This window comes from Natrix helvetica (genome assembly GCF_964273705.1).
Source record: "Natrix helvetica genome assembly, chromosome: 3".
NCBI lineage: Eukaryota > Metazoa > Chordata > Lepidosauria > Squamata > Natricidae > Natrix > Natrix helvetica.
The window spans coordinates 128,130,051-128,154,399 of record NC_138549.1 but is presented as its reverse complement, the minus strand read 5'-3'; the positions used below and the strand labels follow the sequence as shown (position 1 = coordinate 128,154,399).

Sequence of the window (24,349 nt, the reverse complement as noted above, 5' to 3'; positions counted from 1 at the left end):
ACAGCATGCAGTATTGCACTGAGTTTTGCTTTTTAATTTTAATTTTATGAGAAGTGGTACTGTATAAGTGGCATTAAGTATTTTTAACTGTATACTAAAATTAGCATAGCTAATTCTCATAGCTATTGATGAAAGAAATGTCCTTCTGGGTTCGGCTCCAAGTGGGGAAAAAGACACTGGAGACATGGAGGCTGCTTGGAAAGATGGTTTTAATGGTGGACAGGACCACATGGCTTGATCCCGGAACAGAAAAGGTGATCAGATGCTTCAATGTTGGTGGAGAAGAAGAGAAGGGCAAATGGAGGGGCTTGCTAGGCTTTTTATAACCTGTTCAGTCCCACCTCTCTGTTTCCTGTTCCTGTGTAAGAAATGTATTCTGATTGGTTGTCAGATTCACATGGGCCCATGCAGGGGCAACCCTCTAGGCTGAGTTTTGAATCCAGGTTTGATTGAGTTCAGATGCCATGTGGTCAGTTGAGTAAAAGGCAATATTATCCTGCCTTCATTCCCATCCCCCTGGACTGAAGGGGAGAACTCTTTATTATGTAAAGTGGACTAGCTTGGCCTTCTTAATGGCCCATTGATAAAGTGAGGATGGGCAGGAGGCTGCAGGAATTTACTTAGTTTTTAAAATGTGTTTCTCCCTTTTTCACATCTAGGAAAATATAATATTCTGCCTTATTCCTAGGATATTTCATTTTTCTGGGAGAGGGCTGGGTGATAACTTCCTACACTATAATAAAAAATTTGAATTAAGCACACAAAACAGGATTTCTCAACAGTAGAGCTAGAAATGATCAGATGACATTTTCTGTAATTGAGAGGCTGCTCATTGTGAAATACAGGCTGCTAGACTACATTGATCCCCGAGATAATCTTCTGATACTTAAGATCTTGATCTTCTGATATTTAAGATCTTCTGATCTTCTGATACTTAAGATATACCTACAGAGGAGCACCTAACATTCTGATGCTTGATTTTTGTGCTGTGAAATGGGTGGTATTAAAAAATGAATATTTTGCAGTGGATAAGTATCTATTATGTGCTATTGTAACAAGTCTGTTGTTATAAACTGAGATCAGCCTGTAATCTCAAAGCCATTGTTTTAACCAGATCAGGTGACATTTTGCATTAAATAAATGGTGGATGCAATGAACAGAATAGTTGTAATTGTGTTGGATTCATAACACAATTGTCTTGGATGGAGTTGTATCTCTGAATCAAAGCCAAAGATATGCAGTTATACTCATTGTGGTTCAATAGACTATTAACCATTAGTCACCATTCTGTTCTGGAACACAGATCAAATTACCAATGCTTATGTTTAAAGTCCTCTAGGGTTTGATTTATTCTTTCTCTCTTCCCCCTCTCCTCCCCCACTTCCCCATTACACATCTATGCTCAGGATTTTTAAAGTCTATAATCATTGAAATGAGAAATAAGAATCCACATACACAGCTGTATTATTATGTGTAGACAGCCTGGGAGGAAGGGAAGAATGTCCTCTATTCTATATCTTTTCTTATTAGAACATTAATTATCACCAATTATGTAGCAGTGCAGATCTCAATGCAATCAAAATAATATGAGTTTGAATATTGGTTTTTCCATTCCCTCATTCCCAAACTGAATTGGAATTAATCATGCAATAGCATGATTTGGGAGCATACTGTGTGTGTCTCTGTCTCTCCGTCTAAATTAATTGGAAATTATATTCATGGCTGCAATCAAGGTCAGACTCTGCCTTATAAAAACAGGTTGGTATAAGGAAGATTGTAGAAGCAGTTGCAACCTAAATTGAATACTTGTGCCTCTTCCCATAATCTGTTTAAATTCTGAACATGCAAAAAATATATCTTGTCATCAACCTTATGACCCATCAGACTCTGTGTGACTTCTTGTCTAATTAAATGATCTTGAAAACCTGAAACCTCAATATTTTTATAATTGTTATCCTAATATCTGTATTTTGTGGTAATCAAAATGTGTGTGTGTGTGTATGTATGTGCGTGTGCATTGATTTTAATGTAAAGAGTCAACACCAGTTTTGTTGGCTTTTCTATATATTTTCAAAAATCTGTTGGTTACAGTTTAATGTAAAATTAAAACATTTTTGTAGATTTTCATACTTTTAAGTGAAGCCTGGTTCTATCTGATACATTATTACTTACTAATCTTATTTATTATCTGTCTTATTTGTCTTCTCTACATACCTAACCATATGATCAGTATTATAAGATTGGTAAATAAAAGCTTGGCTTCCTTTTCCTTGAATTACTCAAATGCTAACTGTGTCACAATAAGCCATCATTTCTTGAATAAGCCACAATGCTTAGGTTTACCACTACCTTACAAAGTATGGTTTAAAGCAATAATGACTAGGTTTGTGTAACAACTAAGAATCAAACTGTACTTTGTTTCAATACAACTGTTATGTTTTAGTACATACCAAGTGAAAAAGTGATAATATGTCAATATTGCTACCAACACTTCTTTTAACCAAATATTGTTGTTGGTTCCAAATTCTGGTTTCCATAAATCTCCAATGGCAACTACTATTTTCAAATTTGAATAACAAGGTAATCCTAATATTGTGGTTAAGGGGCTATCTAGAACAGACCTAAAGTATGTATGCTGATTTGTGGTTTGTATACAGTATTTATATTGTTTTTATGAACTGCCTACAAGCAATGCTGAATGAAGGTTGAATGCATTTTATGAATACCAATCATCTAAAATATTGATATCAAATTATTAGTAACTTTCAAACAGTACCAATATTGAAAACTAAACCAAATATAAAAGAAAGCCTTAATGTAAATTAGTTTTCTCTGAAGTGTTTTTGGGAAGAGGGTTGGTATGTTTATTTGAACTGGTCCAAAAGTAGTTGAGACTCTTTCTAGCAAACCTGTTCCCAGTAATATCATGGTATTTAAGCTTGACCTTCACTTTGAATGAGATGCTTAATAGCTGAACTTCCTTCTGCTTTGTTTCTCTCAGCATTGGTGAATGTGTATTAGATTGCAGCAATTTAGGAAACAATTGGCCTTTCACCATCTACTATTTAAGGCTGGCCAAGGATCAAAAATTTCCCATGGAGAGCAGATGCAGAGGCAGGGAATAATGTCTTACAGTAACTAACACTTGAAACCCTGATCCTTGATTGTGAATTTTGGAAGTAGTTGCAACATACACAAACACAAAGGTAGGGTTACTGGTGTTCATAAGTGAGTTGAGAACATTGTGGGCATTTGGGGAGGGTTTAAAAAACTTATTTAGAGGCTGCACATTTTAAATTGCTGACTAGGAGAAACTACAGGTCAATGTTTAATCTAGTAGGTACCTCTATTAAGCAACCATATCAAAATCTGGAAAGGGGTGCTGCTTAAAACTGTGAGGAGGAGCAGTGTGATTAAGGGCTATTGACCATGTTAAAAGTAAATCTGTCTGAGTCTTGCATTCTTCTAGGGAACATTTTCTGAATTACTTCTGTCTTTGAAATTTATTTGGTGATGACTTGAGACAGGCCTTTTTCAGTTGTTGTGTCAATGTTTTAGAAAAACATTCTGCACCAGGGGTGTCAAACATGTGGCGTCATGTTGTCACCTTGCTGTCAGGGTTCCAACATGTGACATATCACAACTTTTTTTCCCCTTCGCAACTGGGGTGGAGCGTGGCCACTGCGTGACACATCCTGCCTGCAGGCTGTGAGTTTGACATGATTCAGTATTGAGATCTGCAAAGACGCATCTTACATGTCCTTCCATTACACATACAATTCGTCAGGGGTGGGTTCCGGCAGGGACTACTCCTGGTTTGCTTGTGGGCGTGTGCATGCGCACTGCAATAAAAATTGCTCTGCGCATGCACAGAAGCAAAAAACAAGATGGTGGTGCCTATGGCATCGCTGGAAGAACTGGTTAGGGGGCGTGGCAGGCCTGGGTTGCTGCCGGTTCCAGCGATCCAGGTCGCCAAACCACTACCAGTTCAGCCAAACATATCAGAACCGGTAGAAACCCACTACTGCAATATGTCACTTCCTCTCTCTCTCGTATACAGTATATTAACCAAGATCCCTTTTCTTGTCATGAACATATTTTTTCCACAAAATATCTCCTTCTTATTAAACATAACCATTATTTAGTTATGTTTAGTGCTATTTTTAAATACACACACACACACACCTTTTTACTTTTGGGTATCTGTAAATTGTTTTTCTATTGATATAAGATTCCTTGAACATTATCTGCTAAACTGCATATGATAAATAACGTTCATTTATTCAAGTAAGCCCTTTTGTAGCTTTTGTTAGATGTGGCTTTCTCTCCCAGATTTAAGGCCATGTCTATAAATTCATACATTCAACAGGGCAGGTTGTAAATATCACATTTGGATCCTATCACCATTCATATTCTCTCTCTCTGCAATATATTCCACATATAATATTATTTACCACCAGGTGGTGCCAAAGTTCATAACAATTGCAAAATAATTTAGTGAAACGAAATTATTATTTTCTCTGAAGTCATTTGGCAAGACAATTGTTCTTTTGAACAAGTCATTATAGCAAAGGCAGTCATACTTTCCTCATAATCAGGGCATAATGTTTAGCAATCCTGGACGGGAAGCCCTATACATCTGCCTATATATCAGATGGGAATGGACTTAATTCACTTTAGCTTTATTTAATGGCCAGCTTGACTGCAGGAAAGTTAATTCTCATCCTCAGCTTATCGGTTGCCTGGGAGGGGCTTGGCAATGTGGAGCACCAGTGAAAGCATCAGGAGCAAAACTATAAGAGGATTATAGACCGTTCTGCTTTCTGGAGACCCCTCCCAACCCCAAACCATCTGTAGCATCAGCACTACCCATTCAGAAGAAGTAGTCTGAGGGCAGGTAGACAGAGCCCAGAGTGTTCTGTAGATGGAACTGCAGCAGTCCCACATTTTACAGCTTATGTAAATTAGCATGTTTTGGGAGGTTCCAGGCCGCAAAAGAGACTGTCGTTGAAATTACCCCTAGAGTTGAGCCAAGAGCACATAAGTGAAAGGAATAAAATAAACACTTTTGGGGAATTTTGGAGGGAAAAAGGTAGGATGGATGCCTTAATTCAACTTAGAAAATGGTTAGGGCACATACCTTACCCCTAAGGCTTCTGAATCTCCCTCCCAATAGTGTCCCCCATCAATCTCTGGAAATTTGACTCCCAGCAAGATATTGGAACCTTCATGAAGCGCTTGACCTGTTTGAACTTGTGCAATCCTATGGCATGCTAGTATGGTTGGACTGCAGTCTAAGGGAGTGAACAAACCCAGTGCCTTATTTACACTTTGAATATAACAGTTACTTATTCAATTAGCCATGGTTAAGCAAACCCTGTTCTAATTTGTTATATGAACCCCAGTCTATACATTAGCCTTTTGCAAAGTAGGGTCTCCTGATATGTTGCATTTCAGCTCCACAGAGTTACACAAGTATTAACAAAGCTATGCTAGTGAGAATTCCAAGAATTAATAGTCCAGCAAATCTGAATAAAGGATTGAAGAAGACTGCCCATAATGACTCCACTTAAACCATTTCCCCAAATCCTCATCAATGCAGGGATGCAACCAATAAAAAGAATGTCAAATCACATCTTACTATTTTCTTCCAAGGCTAGAGACCAAAATGACTAATTTCAAGGATTAAAAAGAGCACAGAATCCACAGACCTGTCAGAAAGAGCACTGAACAAAGCCTCTGCTATTTTGCTCAATCTTCCTACAGAGATGAGGTACATGATTGCTGTACTGGTATAATGACCTAAAGAAATAAAATAACCCAAATTATTTCTTTGCAGCACAAAAAATGTATAATCATGCTGGCATTGCATCACAGCCATAGGTCTAGAGCCATGATGGCGAATCTATGGATCTTGACAAACTTGAACATTGGGCACTATCTAACAAAATGAAATTCAATGGTGAACAAAGTAAGGTTCTACACAGGTACAGTATAGGTCAGTGATGGCGAACCTTTTGTGGCTCGCGTGCCAAAAGTGGAGGGAGCGCAGGGAGGTCATGCACGGGCGTGCCACGACCATAATGCTATGCGCACGACCAGCGCCCCTTCCCCCCCATTTTTGGTGTGCTTTTTTCGCCCTCTCCAGGTTTCAGAGGCTTTATAGGAGCCTGGGGAGGGCAAAAACAGCCTCCACCCCTGGAGGCGTGAAAAACCAGAACTATGCACAAACCGGAAGTTCAGGAACGTACTTCCGGTTTGCTCATAGGGTCATTTTTTGCCCTCCGGATACTTCAGGGAATCCTCCGGAAGGCCCCTGAAGACTCTGGAAGGCTAAAACCGGCCCTGCGAGCAAACCAGAAGTCCGCTCCTGAATTTCCAGTTTGCCTGTAGGGCCGGGTTTTCGCAGACTTTGTGAAGCCTCCGGAGGGCGAAAAATGTCCTCAAAAGAACAGCTGACAGGGCAACGACTCGCGTGCCAGGACAAATAGCTCCACGTGCCACCTGTGGCACCCGTGCCATGGGTTCGCCATCATGGGTATAGGTGATACCTTGCTCAATAGTAGTAATTGTGAGAGGGATCTTGGAGTCCTAGTAGACAACCATTTAAATATGAGCCAGCAGTATGCAGCAGCTGCCAAAAAAGCCAACACAGTTCTAGGCTGCATAAACAGAGAGATAGAATCAAGATCACGTGAAGTGTTAATACCACTTTATAATAGCTTGGTAAGGCCACACTTGGAATACTGCTATTCTATTCTATTCTATTCTATTCTATTCTATTCTATTCTATTCTATTCTATTCTATTCTATTCTATTCTATTCTATTGCACACGGAGCCCTCTCTGCGGGCATGTGAGTCGTTGCCCTCACTCAGTTCCACCGTGCATGCGCTCATGTCTCTTGCCAGTCAGCTGATTTTTGGGTCTTTGCCATACCTGTGGGAGATGTGCACACATATGCAGGGTGGGGAGGGAGTGTGGGGGTCCCCCTTAGCCCATTTTGGTCCCAGGAGGCTTTAAGGATCCCAAAATGGGATGCAAGGCGGAGGTTGCATGCACACGCACAGGGGGGCAGGGCGCACATGTGTGTGTGTGTGTCGTGCGTGCATTACATTATGGGTGTGGGCAGGCACACGCACACTTTTGGCATGTGAGGACAAAAAGGTTAGCCATCACTGGTCTAGAAAAAGGAATATTATGTATTCCCACAATTGAATTGTATGGATAGATATGGTTTCAAAGGCCCCTAGAAAGAATCTGGCCATGTTGCTCTGCTCTACTTCTGAGGCCTTCTTCAGTTCTTCTGATAAGCTCCTTCACATTCAGTTTTCCGATTCTTTGTTCTCCTTAGTGAGGATGTTAAGAGCTACTAGGGAAAATTCCCTGCTCTCTGAGGTAACATTAGATTCTTCATGCATGTTGGTTGCACATTCATCTGAAAGTAGTTAATGAGAACCCTTTCCATTCTGGGCTGGGCATAAAATCTTGTATTGGCTATGGCTGTTTCTAAGGGAGCAGCTGTATTCTCAGTCATTTATTTCTACAAAGGGAGTTTCTGAGGCTCAGATGCACTGAAAGAGCACCACAATATGATTGGCAATGCAGCTAGGTGATTTTGGACTTAAGTGGAAGCACTAAGAGCTACCACTTAAAGGGAAATGGGTTTTGTATTGGTTGTTTGAAAATGTATGGGTTTTTGTTGTTGTTGTTGTTAAGAGTCCTGGATTTCTATCCCAGAAAGGAACTTGCTGTTTTCACGGTGTACAATATCCCTGCATTTTCCTCTACCCCTAGATTCAGTTATGGAATAGCTGGTCAGAGGTTATTTTGTTGGTGCTTAGAAGCACCTGATGAATCATGGTAAGTCATGGTTATACTAGCCTATATAATTTGAGATCTAAGCCTTCATACAGCCACCAGATGTTGTTCAGTGCTAGCTCTCATTTTGCCTACCTAATATGATCTATAGAGAAAGACGGTGGATGATAAAGTTCAACAAGACCCTGGCTCAGTGATGTAACAGAAAATGTTTCATAACTAGCTGTGCCATCTAAGTTACTATCACTACATCATACTGCTAATTGCCAAACAGCTGTTCAGTATGCTAGAAGTTGTCACTCCATTCTCAACTGGATCACAAAATTCCTGAAAATTTAACAGTCTCCCTTTGTAAGCTGGTATGATTTGGCTCCAGTATATCACTGCCCTTGCTTTATTTCATAAAAGGAATTCTGCTTTCTGAACTAATTTTGAGTTCCATAACTCTATATTTTATATTGAGAATACATAGGAATTACTTCTGAAAAACATGCAAGGAATGCATGTTAATAATATGGGGAAGCTGGTCTGTGGATCACAGTGGATAGGGCTAGGATACAAAATAAGTGACATCATCACACAAGGTCAGGATTAGGGAACTGTGTTTCACATTTTAAAAAATAAGTCTGAGACTTATATTGCAATTTTCATGAGTTTCTCACTTTAATATGGCAGGAAAGTATACTATCAATTTTCAAGAGTGTTACAAAAAGGAAATTGGGGTGACACATACAGAAGAAAATAGCTTTGAGTTTTCCAATTCCTTCTGGACATTAATGGCATTTTAAAATTCTTCCCAAATTTGTGTCATGAAACTCATCTAATGGTATCTTCAGAAAAAGAATCTCTCCATTTAAAAAAAGGTACTTAACCCTGTAAAGAGTTCTCTGATCATGTCTTTCTTTTGAATTTTCTAGAATTGGCAGCATTGTAAGAAGAAAGTCATGTTTGTGTAGGGTAGGCAAAAAATCGGAAACATTCTTTTATGAGTGGTAAGCTTACATCTTTTAAAAAAACTGATCAATCTTAAAAGGTGCTACCAGCCTTTCAGTTATTTTGAATCACTGGGTAGCTAATAAGACTGCAGACTCTAGTAGAGTATTTTCTACTATATGCAGTAAAGCTGCAAAGTATAGTAGAGAATTCACAGTAGGGAATATTATCCAGGGAATGACTACACATTCACATACAGCCCTTAGTTACACTCTAATAAATACACAAAAACACACACTCCATTCCTAATGATTTCCTTTCAACGTACTTCTCTTTTGGGGGGTGGGAATAATAGGATTAATAATCCAGTGTATCTGTACTTCCTTACTGTGTTAACGAACGCTGATCTATGCAGAAAACTTGTTTTGTAGATGCCCATGAATGCAGCTGCATTGCTGCAACCATCTTTGTTGGTAGTGTGCAATTAAAGTGTGACTTTTTAATCGTGTGATTGTGTATGTGAATGAATATGGGAGAAAACAACTTAGCCCCCCCCTCCAAAAAGGGGGAAGAAAAATAAATCCTTGATTAGCCTGACATTGGTAGCCCCAAAGCATAAAATAACATTTATAAGATATTTGAGTACATAAAGAGAAGGTATCTTTGACCCACATCTAACAAATGTAGCACACCAAGCATCCTTACCCAAGGAAGCTCCTAGAAGCAGGGTGGGCGATGCTGACAAAGCATCTTTTCAAATTTGGGTCAGGAAGAGTTAATCCCACCCTGGTACTATTTACTCCTTGCGCTAAATGACAGAACGGGCATCACGTGATTTTTAAATCTCCTGAGAGCGCATGGAGCATGCCCAGCTCTGGCTCTTGATGCAGGATGCCAGATTCAGTAGCAGCATAGCATCTTCTCCTTGTCCTACTGAGCTCTGACGATAAACTGGGGAGGGGGAGAACCCGGCAATGATTGACTAGCATTGAAGGAGAGGAGCGGACGAGTGAGAAAGAAAGGGAGGGGGAAGAGGGACGGCTGCCATTCTACCAGAGGAAGAGGTGGCGGCAGCAGCAGCAGCAGGGGAAAAAAAGGCTCTTGGTGGAGTGAGCAGAGGCAGGGGAGGTCATCGCCATGGCTTGGAATCTGCCCACCTGGAGATGAGCCACACAAAGCCACTGCACAGTGAGTGTCTCTGTATCTCCAAGGCATCGAATAGCTGGATGCTTATATTTGTAGAGGCAGCCAGCCAGCCATTGACAGGTGCATTGCTTGAGCTTTATGGAGGATGTTGGCGAGAGCCAGGGCAATGACAAAGAATCTTCAAACTGAAGGGTACTTCTTCCTGTAAAGCAGAAGAGGAAGCCTCTAAATGTGTGTATGTGTGTGTGGGGGAATCTGCTTGCATTGTATACCCCATCCTTTTTGCTTGCACAGGAGTCTTACTGTGCTGGGCTGTGAATGATGCTGAGCTTGAGTGGCACTGTCACTGGGTAAACGTGACAGAAAGCATGTGCTGCTCTGAACATACAGGTAGCTTAGCAGCCTTCATAACCCAGGGATGCACATATGCATGTATTTGTGAAAGACAGAAAATGCTCGGATATAGGATCATATTCCTTACATTGGAATTCTTCCGTAAACTTGTCACCCTCCCTAATTAGGTTTGGGCAGGTAATTTGGGATGGAGATTTGGTTTAACCAATTTGATTTGGTTAAGCAAGGTGGGGATCTCAGCAGTTACCAAAAGGTTTCTTGAGTGCATGTCTTTAAAGAGTTTGCACACCGAAGCAGTCCGGTTGGATTGCCTAGGCTCATTGCCTTTTGCAGACAGTAGTGGAAAGATATCTGTGTCTAGGAAGAGGGAAAGACTGGAAGTGGGAGAAACAACAATCCTTCACAAGATATGTGTAGCAGATAGAGGAAGTCAAGCCGCATTGGATAAAGGTTATAATTGCAATGCGCTCTGCATGCTGTTCTGTGAATAAGCCCCACTGAATAGCACGGGTTTTACTCGTGACTTTTTGTTCTAAAGCTTGATTTATGAAACTCTAAAGTTTTCTATTGCTCTGAGTATCTGTTGTGTGCATGTATGCAGTGATATGTATGTCTGCATTGGAAGGATTGTCACATCTTGCTGTAAGACGACAGAGGAACAGGAAAGTTGTCACGTCTTGTGATAACAGGAATCTAGGTGGTATTCAGTCATGAAATACATTCTCAAAAATTAATCCAGTAGTCAATTTTAATAGAGGGGATTATTGAGTACTCCACAAAATGTGGGTGCACATGTGGTTGTGCATGTATCTACACCATTAGGTATGCATGTGCATCAGCATGAATCTACTCTGGTTATAGGCTTCATTGTGTTGTGTGGCAGAGCAATTGTCCGTACTAGCACAGGCCATCATGTGTCTCAATGGAATGTGTCTGGTTTTTATAATGCTCTCAGTAGTGTTTCAGAGTAAGATATGGTGGACAAAATGTCAAGACATATTTGTATGTTATCAGTGCCATTCCAGGAGATTTGCTCATTGCACATCTATGCCTGGTCATAAGGGGACATAGCATATAGTTCTCACTCAAAGCAGTGAACAGGACCCAGACATGATTAAATACTGATTTAATTTGGGTGCTTGATGAGAAGTTCCTCTTTCTGGAAAGTATTTCTTTTGACCTGATCATTTTTCTTAAGCAGTCTGCTCTATTAACTATCAGTGCTGCAAGAATCAACAGGAGCAGTTGTCTTCTAGTAAATTAAGCTGCCTTGAAAACAGGAGTCTCCTTAACTCCAACTGGCAGCAGTCTGTTTGTGATGCAGGATCCCAGCTCTGAGCTCCCTGTCATGAGATCTTAGTAACCAGCTTTGCATCTATCTACAGAAAACCAGGGTTTCTTCTGATCTCTCCAATGCGGATTGAATAAATCATTTCATTTGCTTAGAGCTGCTGTTAAGGCTTCAAGATCTGCAGCTTTAACACAGTACAGTGTGATTTTGTATAGCATGAGGTTGAGGCTGAAATCCTTTCCTGTAGCTGCTTCTCCTTCTTTTTCTTGCTGTTACCAGGGAGAAAAAAATAACAATTAGATTCCCTTTTCTTAGAAGGAGCAGAAATAAGATTCAATTTATGTGTTATTAGAAACCCTGTGCAAAATGAGAGTTGGTTTGTTGTCATAATTAAGGCATCAGGCTGGAAACCGAGAGACTGTCAGTTCTAGTGCTGCCTTGGGCACCAAGCCAGCTGGGTACCTTGGGCCAGTCACTTTTAACTCAGCCCTAGGAAGGAAGAAACGGCAAACCACTTCTGACATCTTGCCAGAAAATTGCAGGGACTTATCCAACCAGTCTCCAAGAATTGGAGAAAAGGGGGAGGGGGAAAGCAAGGTTACAAAACTTAATCAACAAGCACATTAAACGGGGGAATGATAAGATGGTTTAGCTCTTGTGTATTGTTTAACACTCCAATCCTAAAATCATTGTATAGAAATAATGTTAACTCCATTGAATCTTGTATGTATATGTTTATGTCATGAGTTTGGTCAAGATATGTGATTGTGTTTGAACAGCTGCTTGGTGAATCACACTTTTGATAGACTCAAAATTTCAGCTATAATAATGCAGTACACAGGTTGGAGAAGTCAAATCCGATCCTTTATTTTGAACCCACAAAAAATATTTTTGCAGTTAAAACACAAAAATGGGCTCTGATTCATGGGGTTTATCTAGAAACACAATCATGTGTATTATATCTTGTATTTGACTTTTTTTCTTTTACAAAATTTGGATACATTTGAATGCTGTTGGTTTGATAGCTTCAGGTTTGCGAACATTCGTACATCTTTGCTAGGTATATTACACATTACCTATGCATGAATTATAATGTAGGCCAGGATCTATGTGGTTGTCTGTAATAAATAAAATTGGCTCCAGGCAACTAGGCAGGAAACCTTTGCTAAGTAAAAAAAGAATACTTCTCCAGGGTGACCTAATACAAGCCATTTGGGTATGTAGTTTGTGTGTGATTTAGTCTTCTTTTTCATTTTTATTTCAAAAAAAGCTTAGAATGTAAAAAAGAAAATCTTAAAAGATAAAAGTTCACGCAAAACTCACATATACTGAAAGTGCATGCCAATATTTCATAAAATAAAATACTTCCTGGGTAAAAAATGTGCTCAAATACCTTTTAAATAGGAAGAAAGGAAAAATACTGGGGTTTCTTAAGGAAACAAATTTCACAATTATGGTGCCACACTTGAGAATACATTGTCTCTAATATTTTTCAGTTAAAGGAAGGGCAGCAGTGAGGACATCTGACATTTTAGAAAGCATGTGGTGGGTGCTATCATGAAATGTCTACCACAGTAACACTCATTTCCACAGAGGTCAGTCTGGTGAACTATTACCCACTATCTCTTCACCTGCACTAATACCCAGTTTACCTGTCCTTTTTTCCTGGCCAGGTGACACATTTCTCAAGTAAGTGATACTTAGCTTCAACTATGCACCATTTATATTGTTAAAGAATGGTGATGGAGCTTCTGCAGGCCCAGAAATTTTCTTCAAAATAAAAGTAGTAGTGTAGAGAGGAAATGTCACAAACACTTTCACATTCTGGGGGAAAACAGAAGGCTACAGAAAAGGGCCACTGAAAGTTTGGGAGTGGGGACGGACGGACCAGAAAAGAATCTGGGAATTTTTACTGGATGGGCTTTCTATCCTCATCCCCATTCCACAGAAGAATGCACATCTCTAATATGAAGTATCAGGCTTTCAATTTAAATGGCAAAGCAGCTTAGCCACAAACAGCAGGACACAATGCCTGGAGACTCATAAAATTTTATTATTATTATGTATGGAAGGAAACTGCTCTGAATTTTTTGTAAAACATATAAAAGTGCAGACAATTCAGAGATGGGTTTCTGCCAGTTCACCTGGATTGGGCAAACTGGTAGTAATGGCGGCGGGAAGCTCTGCCCACCTGCCCGGACGCTTCTGCGCCAACCGGTAGTAAAAAAAATGGAAACCCACCACTGAGACAATTTAACTATAAGTTTCCTTTCAGATACATATTTTTTGCAGAATAACACAATTTGACTACCATTCTGTATAATTAAGGCATTCTTTCATTAAATTGTACTTCTTGCTTTTTGAAAAACATTATTTTTAATTCTCTAAGTTTCTTCATTAGCTAACTTCTTATCTGTGGATGAGTTGAAAAGTTTCTTGCTCATTGCAAAGTATTTGGTCATGGAGGACTCTTTATAAACTCTATTTCTGCTTTGGGCACTGGCCTGGGCTGTTTGTAGTAAGCTGAGATAGAGGTCTATGTAATCCCTGCTACTGTTGGGTGGATGTGTGCTACTGTGGATGCTGATGCTGTTATATAAGTGAAGTCCGCCCACCAACACTAATCTATTGAAGCGTCTGATAAACTTCCAAGGAATTTCGTATTTCTGGAACATGTTTTGAAGCCACTTTGGCATAGTGCAGCCTTTCCAAACCGTGGCTGTCTAATCTATTAGGACTGACAGTTCCCAGGACTCTGCGCTAGCTGAAAGTCTTGCCAGGGATCAGAGCCATAACTTCCTACAATGCATCACAATAGATTAGTGATGGCAAACCTTTTCGGCACTGAGTGCCCAAATCGGAACACGCATGAATGAGTGTACATGTGAGTGCGTCAAGCGGAAACCTGGCCAGTGCACATGCCTATTTTTTGGCTATTCTTCAGGCCATTTTCCAGCTGTTTTTCGGGCAGTTTTCCGGGCCTGAAAAACAGCCCATAAAAGGCCGAGAAATGGCCTGAAATTCGGCCCAGAAACTGGCCCAATAAACAGCCCAAACCCAGGCTGAAAAATGGTCTGTTTTTTGGGCATTTTGGGGGCCATTTTTAGGCCATTTTCCGGCGCTCGGGCACTCGCAAAGACATGTGCACTGGAAACCAGAAGAGCAGCTGGCAATGGTGCATGTCCCCACAGAGAGGGCTCTGCGTGCCACCTCTGGCCTGTGTGCCATAGGTCTGCCCTCACAGCAATAGATGAACACAAGTATCTGAAAGGACATCTTCCCCTGGACTCAGAAAACTTTAAGCTTGTAACTTATCTCTTAGATTTCTGCTAGGGTTGACACATAACCTTTGTTGGATGATAAGATAGTAATGTATCTAGGGGTTCATGAAAATAAGCAGAAGCACGTTTTGGTTGAGATTCTTCAAAAGAACCATATACACACAGGCATGAGTTTTTGTAAAGTTGATAGTAATACTGATCTTAATGGTTTAATTTTTTTTCTGAAGCAATGCCAAAAGGCTTGTGATGATATAAGATCAAAGATGTTTTATTAACCAAAAAAAAAAAAAAAAAACCCACACACAAAACCCCTGAAAATGCCTTCCCTGGCTTTGAGCAAGCATCTCTGTGGAAAATTTGTGTATTAAAAGGAAATCAAAGGAAAGATTTCCATACTGAATTTGTAAAGACACATGTTGTTTTGCTGCTTGCTAACAATGACCCAATCCCTTTCTAGTCTATTTGAAATAAGTCCCCTTGCAAAGGTGAACTGTTTTTTTAATACTGATGTACATTTGCACAACACATTCACATCTACACACACACGTGCACACACACACACACACGCACTTACACCTTGTTTCCCCACAAGCCTTAGATCTGTCCAAATTAATTTTCCCACCTGGAGTTTTCAATGCAAGGCACCGTTGACAGGGATGAATATTGCTTTACAATACACAAGTTGCCATCAAGGACTATGGCACAAGATTATTGCCTGCTCCCTCTCTCTGAGTACTCTGCCATGCTATTTTTTATTTTTTATTTATTTATTTTCCTCCATTTTAGTATATGTTATAGCAAGATTACAAAAAAGAGAGAGAATAGAATACAATGCAACAAAGGTAAACACTGGAATGAATAAAGAAACATTAATGAACTTAAATTTTTTTAAAAAATCCTTTCCTGGTCTCCTGGCCAGGAGAAATCCTAAACAAAATAGAAGAAAGGAGAAGAAAATAATAGAAAAATATTAAATAAAAATACTAAACAGCTACAAAATATATTAAATACATAGAAACTAGGAGTTACTGCTGTAACTTGTAGACATCCACTCCGCTACCTGAGAAAAATGAAATAAGGACAAAAAACTGTGTAATAAATGATTTTCAAGCAATTGCTATCCCTATACCAGGATGCCTACCAAATTATTTAAGCCCAGTACTGTAATCATACAGTTCAACAAATAAGGTATTTGTGGAAATAGCAGCATTTTGCTAGATGACAGGTGCATATCAGAGGTGGGTTGCTCCCAGTTCAGCCTGGATTGGGCAAACCGGTAGTAGCGGTGGCGGGAGGCTCTGCCCACCTGCCCGGACACTTCTGCGCATGCAGAAGCGCATATGGGAGCGTGCCTGAACCAGTAGTAAAATAATTGGCAACCCACCACTGGTGCACATGTTTAGGCTTTATGTTTCAATTCAAGAATTGTCCCAATGTATGAGCCATGTGTGGCACAGTGGTTAGAGTGCAGTACTGCAGGCTACTTTTGCTGACTGTCAGCTGCCTGCAATTTGGCAGTTCAAATCTCACCAGGCTCAAGGTTGACTCAGCCTTCCATCCTTCTGAGGTGGGTAAAATAGGACCCAAATTGTTAGGGGAAATATGCTGACTCTGTAAACCGCTATAAAGCATTGTAAAGTGGTATGTAAGTCAAAGTGCTATTGCTATTCTCATTCCAAAATAGTATCTTGATTGGACTGTAGATCAAACCTATTCTTCTCAGAAGCCTTAAAGAAGTCATATGTTGGGAGCATTATGATGACTAGCTTTCTTCTCACATATATATCTATTTTTAGTGAGATTTTTTTCTACTCAGTTTGTGGATTTGCACAATGCAATTCTACAAGACTATGTTATCCTCCCTCTTTTTAAATGTTTATCTGAAGCTGCGGGGGAGCTGGAGAGCTTAATCAAGACATTAAAGTGGGATGACCTGAGCAGTATTTCCATGTGTCTTTTAAGTCAGGTAGAACTGCTTAGAGATAAAATGAAGATTCAGAAAAAATAAAAAAATGAAACCTATTGTTAATACTAGACATGCCTGCAGTTGCTTTCTGGAACTACAGCAGATGCAAATGACATTGTGCCAGGCAATCAATGCATCTGTGAACACTTTCTCTCATTCTTGCTAGGTTCTCAGGTCACCCTGACCTGCTGGTAAAGCACAAGCTTCATTTTTATTTCTAAGAGTATCACAGCTCCTTTTATCCCCAGCAACCCTGAGAATGAATTATTACCCCATAACATGTAATCAAGTGTCTTTGTATCTATGCAGAATGATAAGGGAATACAGAAGCACAAGGTAGACTATCAATTTGTGTCTGATACATTTTATCAAAATGGCGTCTTCTATTCCTCAGTTCTGTGTAGATATGTTCCTGATTCCTGATTTGCTTATTTGAGAGACAAAGGAACAGTTGCCTTGTGTTAGTCACACATTGATGTGTTTTACTTAATTGAAGATGCCTCATTTTAAATGTTTGAGGATAAACAAGAACCTACTTTAAACATGTTTAAATCTTTGAAGAGGATCCTGCTTGTGAATTCAGAACGGAATCTGTTGGATATCAATGACAAAGTTCTGTATTTCCTCTTATCTTGAAATACTGAACATTGATGTATGCCCTTTTTAATAATTGCAAAACACAATTTTGTTGTTTTGTTTTGTATATCAATTGCACCTGTCCCTGAACTGGGAGACACTGTGCTAGTTCATTATGTGTCGGTTACCTTACATGTGGTTTAATGCAACGTGGTCTATGTGGAACTGCCTTTGAAAGACTACTTGCAAGCTTTACCTGGTCTAGAATGCTAGAATGCAGCATCTTGCGCAATTTTGAGTATGTCAGGTAATCGGTTCTACTTTATAAAGTGCCCTGGTTATTTGAAGGCTTCTAAATAAACATTAAGGTGTTTTCACCTACAATGTCCTACATGGCATAGGACCTACCAGTAGTTATCTGAGGGACTATCTTTCAATTGTTTCTGCTCATCCTATAATATCAGACATAGTCATCTTACTATCCTATAATATCAGATGTAATCATTTTATTATGGTTCCCATTCATTAAACTAATGCCATCTAGTGGGATTAAGGAATCATGACATTTCTATTATAGCGCCTGCCCTCTAGAACAGCATCCCCCCTCCCCCCCAAGAGATTCCAATGGCTCAAATTCTGCTTTTCTTTGCTTGAGCCTGATTCTTTATTTAATTTAATTTAATTTAATTAGCACTTCTAGACCGCCCCCTCTCCCAAAAGGGACTCGGGGCGGTGTACAGTCCATATCAAAAACATCATACATAATAACAATTAAAAATTATTAAATGGATAAATACATAAATAAGAGGAGGATAAAATAGACAGAACTGTAATTGCTAAATAAATAATTTAAAATATACAAAGTTTAAAACCCCAGTGTCTTATAAAATTAAGTCCCCTAAAAAACCATCTATCCCCTAAACCATCTATCCCCTAAAAAACCATCTATCTAGGCTTTGGGTCAGGGTAAGTTATGAGCAACCTTGGTGAAGTGTCTTTATGTCTTTTCCACCAGGACAACCATCTTCCTGTTCTATTTCTTTGATTTACAATTTGTACACCACTTAGATTCGCCAAGTAATTGTGTAGTTCTAAAATATGAAAAACAAGAAAGCAGGAGCAGCTTTATCTCTAGATTTGCTCATTTTTCAGCTCAGGTCAGATATCAAGCAACAAGTAATTCTGGCAAACACTTGCCAGATATTATACCTTACAAATTAATCTTCCCTTTTGACTGGGTGATGGTTGCAATCCTTGAATGTTACTAAAAACACATATATGTGCAGGTTCAAACTCACTTTCTCATACAGGTATATATGCATATTTGGTTGTCAAAACGGAGTGTGTTTCACTTTTTAGATGAGGCGGTTCAGACAGTTGATCTTTCACCACATTAGGATGAGAGATAAATTAGATTGCTTCCCGTAGTCTATATAACATACAATAGATAGACTGCATGTTAGACCTATCTAACATTATGATAACATATCCAAAGAAATAAAAGTCATAATGAATTGGTAACAAAAAGAACAAATCTTCCCTGAATGCAGCCAGAAAGAAGAATTCCCTCATTTTTCTTTGGAAGCTCATTGCCATTAGTTTTTTTTTCCAAGTGCACAATTTCAATATTGAGATTTCTCACATTAACCATGGCCTTTACTTCATACTTTCAGATTCAGCAACTTATATTGGATCTATTTGAACTATTGTCTGTAGAGACTTCAACTATGTTCCTGCATCTCTCTAAAGGATAATGTAGTTGGTTTTGTTTTCATTGAGCAGCATGCCTAAATTCAGTGATTATGATTTGTAAACTATGACAGGGCTTAGAGTTGTATATGAATCCAGGCAATTGTGACTTCTACAATAAACTTTGACATAATATTTATAAACCCATTCTTAAAATAGTGATTGCTCTAAGTTAATGCTGCTAAATATGAAATAAAGGATTTGGGAGCTAGTGACAAGAAATATTACAGCCAGAGGTCTTTGTCATTACAATAATACAAACTCTACTTGGCCCTGTTGGTAAATGGACTTTGTAGTGGACCTATATAGAAATTTAAAGCATGTATGCCCTGTTTCTTTCTCCCCTCCCCAATATTTAACTCCTTAAACTGTTTTTTTTGTGTATGTGTGTTTATTATGCACTTTGCTAAAGGATATCTGAAAGGATCATCTAATGCATACATGAGATCTGAACTTCCACAGAAACATGTTTTCTATTTCATCCAAATTATGAAAATATCAATGTGGGAATATATGTTGGAACTGAATCTTTAAAAAGAACATGGGTTTAAGCCTGCTGGCGTCCTCTGTTCCCCAAGGTATTAACAAAAGAAACATAGCTCTGTATCCTCTAAATACCCCCCTCCTCTCCTCAATCTACTGTGGTTTCTTCTAAAACAGCTTGGCTTACAATTGTTTGGTATTCAGCCCGGGTCCATGCATTTTAGTGAAAGAGTCTGATTGGGTTTGCATGTATTGAATGCAGTTCATCACCATGCATGAAGCAGGAGCTTTTGGAGACAGATTTCTGCAGAAGGGTGACCTCAATGTTTTGGGAGAAAATTGGATGTATTATTCAGGATATTGCACCAGGAGGGAGCCAGATGAAACTTGGGTGAAATGACTCTGTGCAAGTATTTGCTTTTTAAAATGTTCCCATTTTAGATTTAGTGGCTGAGATTTAGATTGCCTCCCGATTACAATATCAAAAAGAATTGATCTTTGAATAAAAGACAAGCATATAGCTCGGGAAAAAAGAAGATATATATGTCACATGCAAAATAGTTTAAATAGCAGTGTTCTTATTATTTGACAGCATTTCCAAAAGTCCAGCCTTTTGGGAAAACGCAGGTGAAAGATATTTAAGTTGAAGTAATTAAAGTTTCATTGTTTCATTGTGATAAGGTCTATGATAAAATGCTGAAGACCTGACATGCCAGCACCTAAACGTAACGCTGTATTGAATTTATTCAAGTCATACATATTGAATTCTTACAGCAAACTAAACCAGGATAAAATGGGGCTGAATTGTTTCCAGTTCACTGTAATAAGTGAACACATAGCCATTATCTTAGCCTGTTGTGTGAATCCGGACCTGTGTTAAGGCACAATGTGGTATGCTTTTTGGGCACAGAATGTTGTGTGATAATAATAATTGTCTTTTGTGTAGTTGAGATTAGCAGTAGGTGCATTGTTTTGCTGTCAAATTTTTCATACCTCACTGTTAATGTATTATCTCTGCTGTGAACGACTAAGTAATAAGTAAAATAAGCTTTGGGGGCGGGGGATTCAGCTGCTAAATCAAGGTAAAGCTTGTCTTGAGCATATGGGATTCCCACTGACCCTCCCCCACAAGAGATTATTAGTAACTGACTCTGAGAGGCATTTAAAAGTAAAATGAAGGGACCTTGAATCCCCGCTTTGGCCTAAAGCTGTAGGACTACAAAAAGGCAATCTTAAATTTGGCAGTTTCGGATTTTTGGGACATAAATTTAGCAATATCATAATAACATTGTGTTTTCTTCATGAAGAAAGGAACAGGAATATTTGGATTGGGGTCAATGACCACACAGAGACATGTATAAAATAAGTAATGACAGTGCAGGATTTAATAAATTCAGGGACTTTAATAATTCAGCAGAGCCCCTCAGCCTTAAGGGAGTACTAAGATGCAGTAAGTCATTTTATTGGTTAAAGAAATGAATTTGAATTAATGCGGTTAGAATTTTGGATGGGACTCTGTTTTGGTACATTTATTGGCAAATGTCTGGGTATTTGGTTTTTACCTTATTTATTTACTGGGATGTGAATACAGCCCAGCCCCTGCTCAAGCCTAAAGCTGGCTTTGTGACTGGAGAGCTGGCAGAACCTCTCAGCCTTACTTACTTCATAAGGTTGGTGTGAGAATAAAATGGGAAAAATCTAGACTCCACTCTGAGGTCTTTTGCAGAAAACCTTGGAATTTTAGATAAACAAGGTAGGCATGAAATATTCAAGGAAAATATAAGTAATACTAGGTACTGGAGAGGAAAAAGCAGGAGAGAATTGTATATACTAGTTTGTGACCAGATGTGGAAAAAAAAGAGAAAGCTTTTCACAGGTTTATGACAAATTGAAGCTCTTTTCATATTAGAAGATTCTAATTTGCAAGCCTTTGCAAATGTCAATATAGGTTAAAATCAAAGATAACTGTCATGGGCCTATGAAAGAGGAAGGCAAGGGGGAAAATTCACATATTGACAATCTTTTCATTGGCATCTCCAATGTGCCAAATGAAAGTGTGCCAGAATTTGCATTAATTTAATCGTGTGGATGGATTTCAGACAGCTGCTTTTGTTTCATCTCTTTAAGCTCTAGGAAAGCTTTGTGCCTTGACCTCTGGCCCGTCTTCATCCCACCTCCACTCACTCAACCATCGCCCTCCCCTCCTTTTAGTTCTTTGATGGACTCTAATGAGTCTATAGCCCCACCAACAGCCACTTAGACAGGCGTTAATTGTAGGTGCTGGGAAAGCAATAATTAAGAGATAACGAGGAAGGCTTTGTGTGAGTCTGGGCGTCCTATGCCTATGTCAGCAAACATGCTGTTTGGGTGCTGAACACCCAGTTAGTCCTCTTTGCCAGCTTAGCTTGCAGGCCTAAAATGGAGCTGATGCAATCAACCGAAAACATCCTGGAAGCTGGTCAATGTTCAACAACTAGTTTTGCTACTAGAAGAGTTAAGAGAAGAACTTCTAAGGGTGTGATATTTTTGGAACAGTTTTAGGATAAGACCATACTCCCTGAAGCTGATGGCATATGCTTGTCTTCTGGCTGACTTTTTATTGCTTATTTTTTTTCCAACTCACCTTTGCACAGTTGTGAAAGTAGCTTGAGAAAATGCCAATGTCAATAAACGAAAGAAGGAAAAAAAACTGCATTTCCACGTTATCTAAAGATATGACTTACTTGCATTGGCTTAGCATGGCTTGCCACTTTGTGAATCATAGTTTATGGCTTAGTGTTATATGTGAATCAATCACTTTGTACTTTTCTTCAAGACAACATGGTTAAAATAATCATGTCTTAGCATAGTACCGTGTTTCCCTAAAAATAAGACAGGGTCTTATTTTCTTTTGACCCCCAAAATAAGTGCTTGGCCTTATTTTCAGCGAAGTCTAATTATTTTTGAGGTGCAGGAGGCAGCGAGCATAGTCCCCTCATGACTGCTGCTGTGTTGTAATATTTTCAGGGAGGGATTATTTTCGGGGGAGAGCGTATTTTAGCGCATGCGCTCAAAAGCCCAATTGGACTTATTATCCGGGGAGGTCTTATTTTCAGGGAAATAGGGTATTTGACTCCCACTGCAAAAGTTGATAGATTAATAGCACTGAAATAAGTTCAGGAAAGAGAACAAAGCAACTTTTAATCAATTGTCACCAATAGTTTGCATGACTTCTAATATTTCTTTATCTTTCTATCTACCAGATGTATAGTGTATTCTGCCTTTTTAAATTACTAAATTTAATTCTAAATAATTGTTCACCGGCCCAAGTCATTTTGGGACAGATGGGCAGCTGTAGGAAAAAAACCCAATCAATCAATAAATTGACATTCTTACCCTAAAACCTTTAACTTGGAATATCAATTTAGAAAATAGCTTCAGATTAGCAACAGCCTTGGGGTATTTGAAATACTGATATGTAAATTAGGATATAATATTTCTGCTTCAACAGAAGAAGATGTTGGAAGAAATGTCCATCTGGGTTCTATTCCAAGTGGGAAGGAAGACAATGGAGACTGCTTGGAAGGATGGTTTAATGGAGCAGAACCATTAAGCACATTGTCTTGGTGCAGCTGAGCACATGGAGTGGAGAGTGAGATATATTTATACCCTCTCTTGGGCCTTGCAAAAAATGTATCCTATTGGTTGTCAGACTTCCAGGGGGCTATGGGGTGTCCAGCCAACCTTGTAGGCTTTCTATGTCCCAGGCTTGGTTGAATCTTGCTGGGTGATGATGTAATGAAGCTACTTGTGTTCTGAAAGGGTGTTGGGCAATTCCTATTATGGCTTAATCATTTTGTCCTGGTTTGGATCTTGAGTGAGGGCTAATCCTATCACCCTGGAGCTGAGCTCTTTTGTTTTGTAGATAGACTAGCCCAGTCTTTTGTTTTGTAGAAAACCTGGCACCAAAATATCTTCTGGGGGCAGGGAGCTGGGGTCTTTTGTTTCTGTTTTCTTTAAGATTTTTATTTCTCTTTTAGGGGAAATATTCTGCCTTTTTAATATTTCCTAGAATATTTCATTCTTCTAGGAGAGGAGTGGGTGCTAACTTTCTACAATGGTATTTGTAAATGCCTTAAATTCTTTGTCCCTTTGTGCGATGCAACAAACTAATAGAAGAGCTGACACACCGATGATGAAGTTGATCCTTGTGTGTGAACATGGGTTGTCATCAAATAAAAGTTTGTGCACATGCAATGCAATGTGTGAATAGAAATGATTGGGTAAGCTTGTACTCTGCAGAAATGCATGAAAGGCTGATCCAAGTTCAGCTTCCACTCGGTGAATAGGGGCAAGCAGGACAACAAATATAAACCCAGCCACCTTCCCTTCAGCATTTCTTCACTTATCACATGCCTTCCCACACATTTACAGGCTTTTGCCTTTGCCCTAAAATCCCTGTGCTTAAATTCAGTGTCTGACTTCTAAAAGGAGAGATATTATTAAAAGTGATCTGATGTGTTTATAAAGCCATATATCTTTTTGAACATAGGCTGGGGTTTTGTCCTCCCCCCCCCCCTATTTCTGGTTTGTTAGTATGAGAATGGAGTGCATGTTTGCTCTTTTACTAGCAGTTTACATTTACTTTTATCAAGAAATGTACCTCCTACTCTGACATCCACAACTGCTTATAAGAAGAAACACAAACATATAAAATATGCAGAGCAGGTGGGAAAACAATACACTATATAAATAGGACTTGCAAATAAAA

The 24,349-nt window shown here is 39.1% G+C and overlaps 1 protein-coding gene across 8 annotated transcripts in view; it reads left to right on the top strand.

Annotated features, from left to right (window-relative positions):
- The window catches only part of PLEKHA6 (pleckstrin homology domain containing A6), a 224,201-nt gene that overhangs the window by 10,036 nt on the left and 189,816 nt on the right, over positions 1-24,349 (top strand). The gene's annotated exons all lie outside the window — the stretch shown is intronic.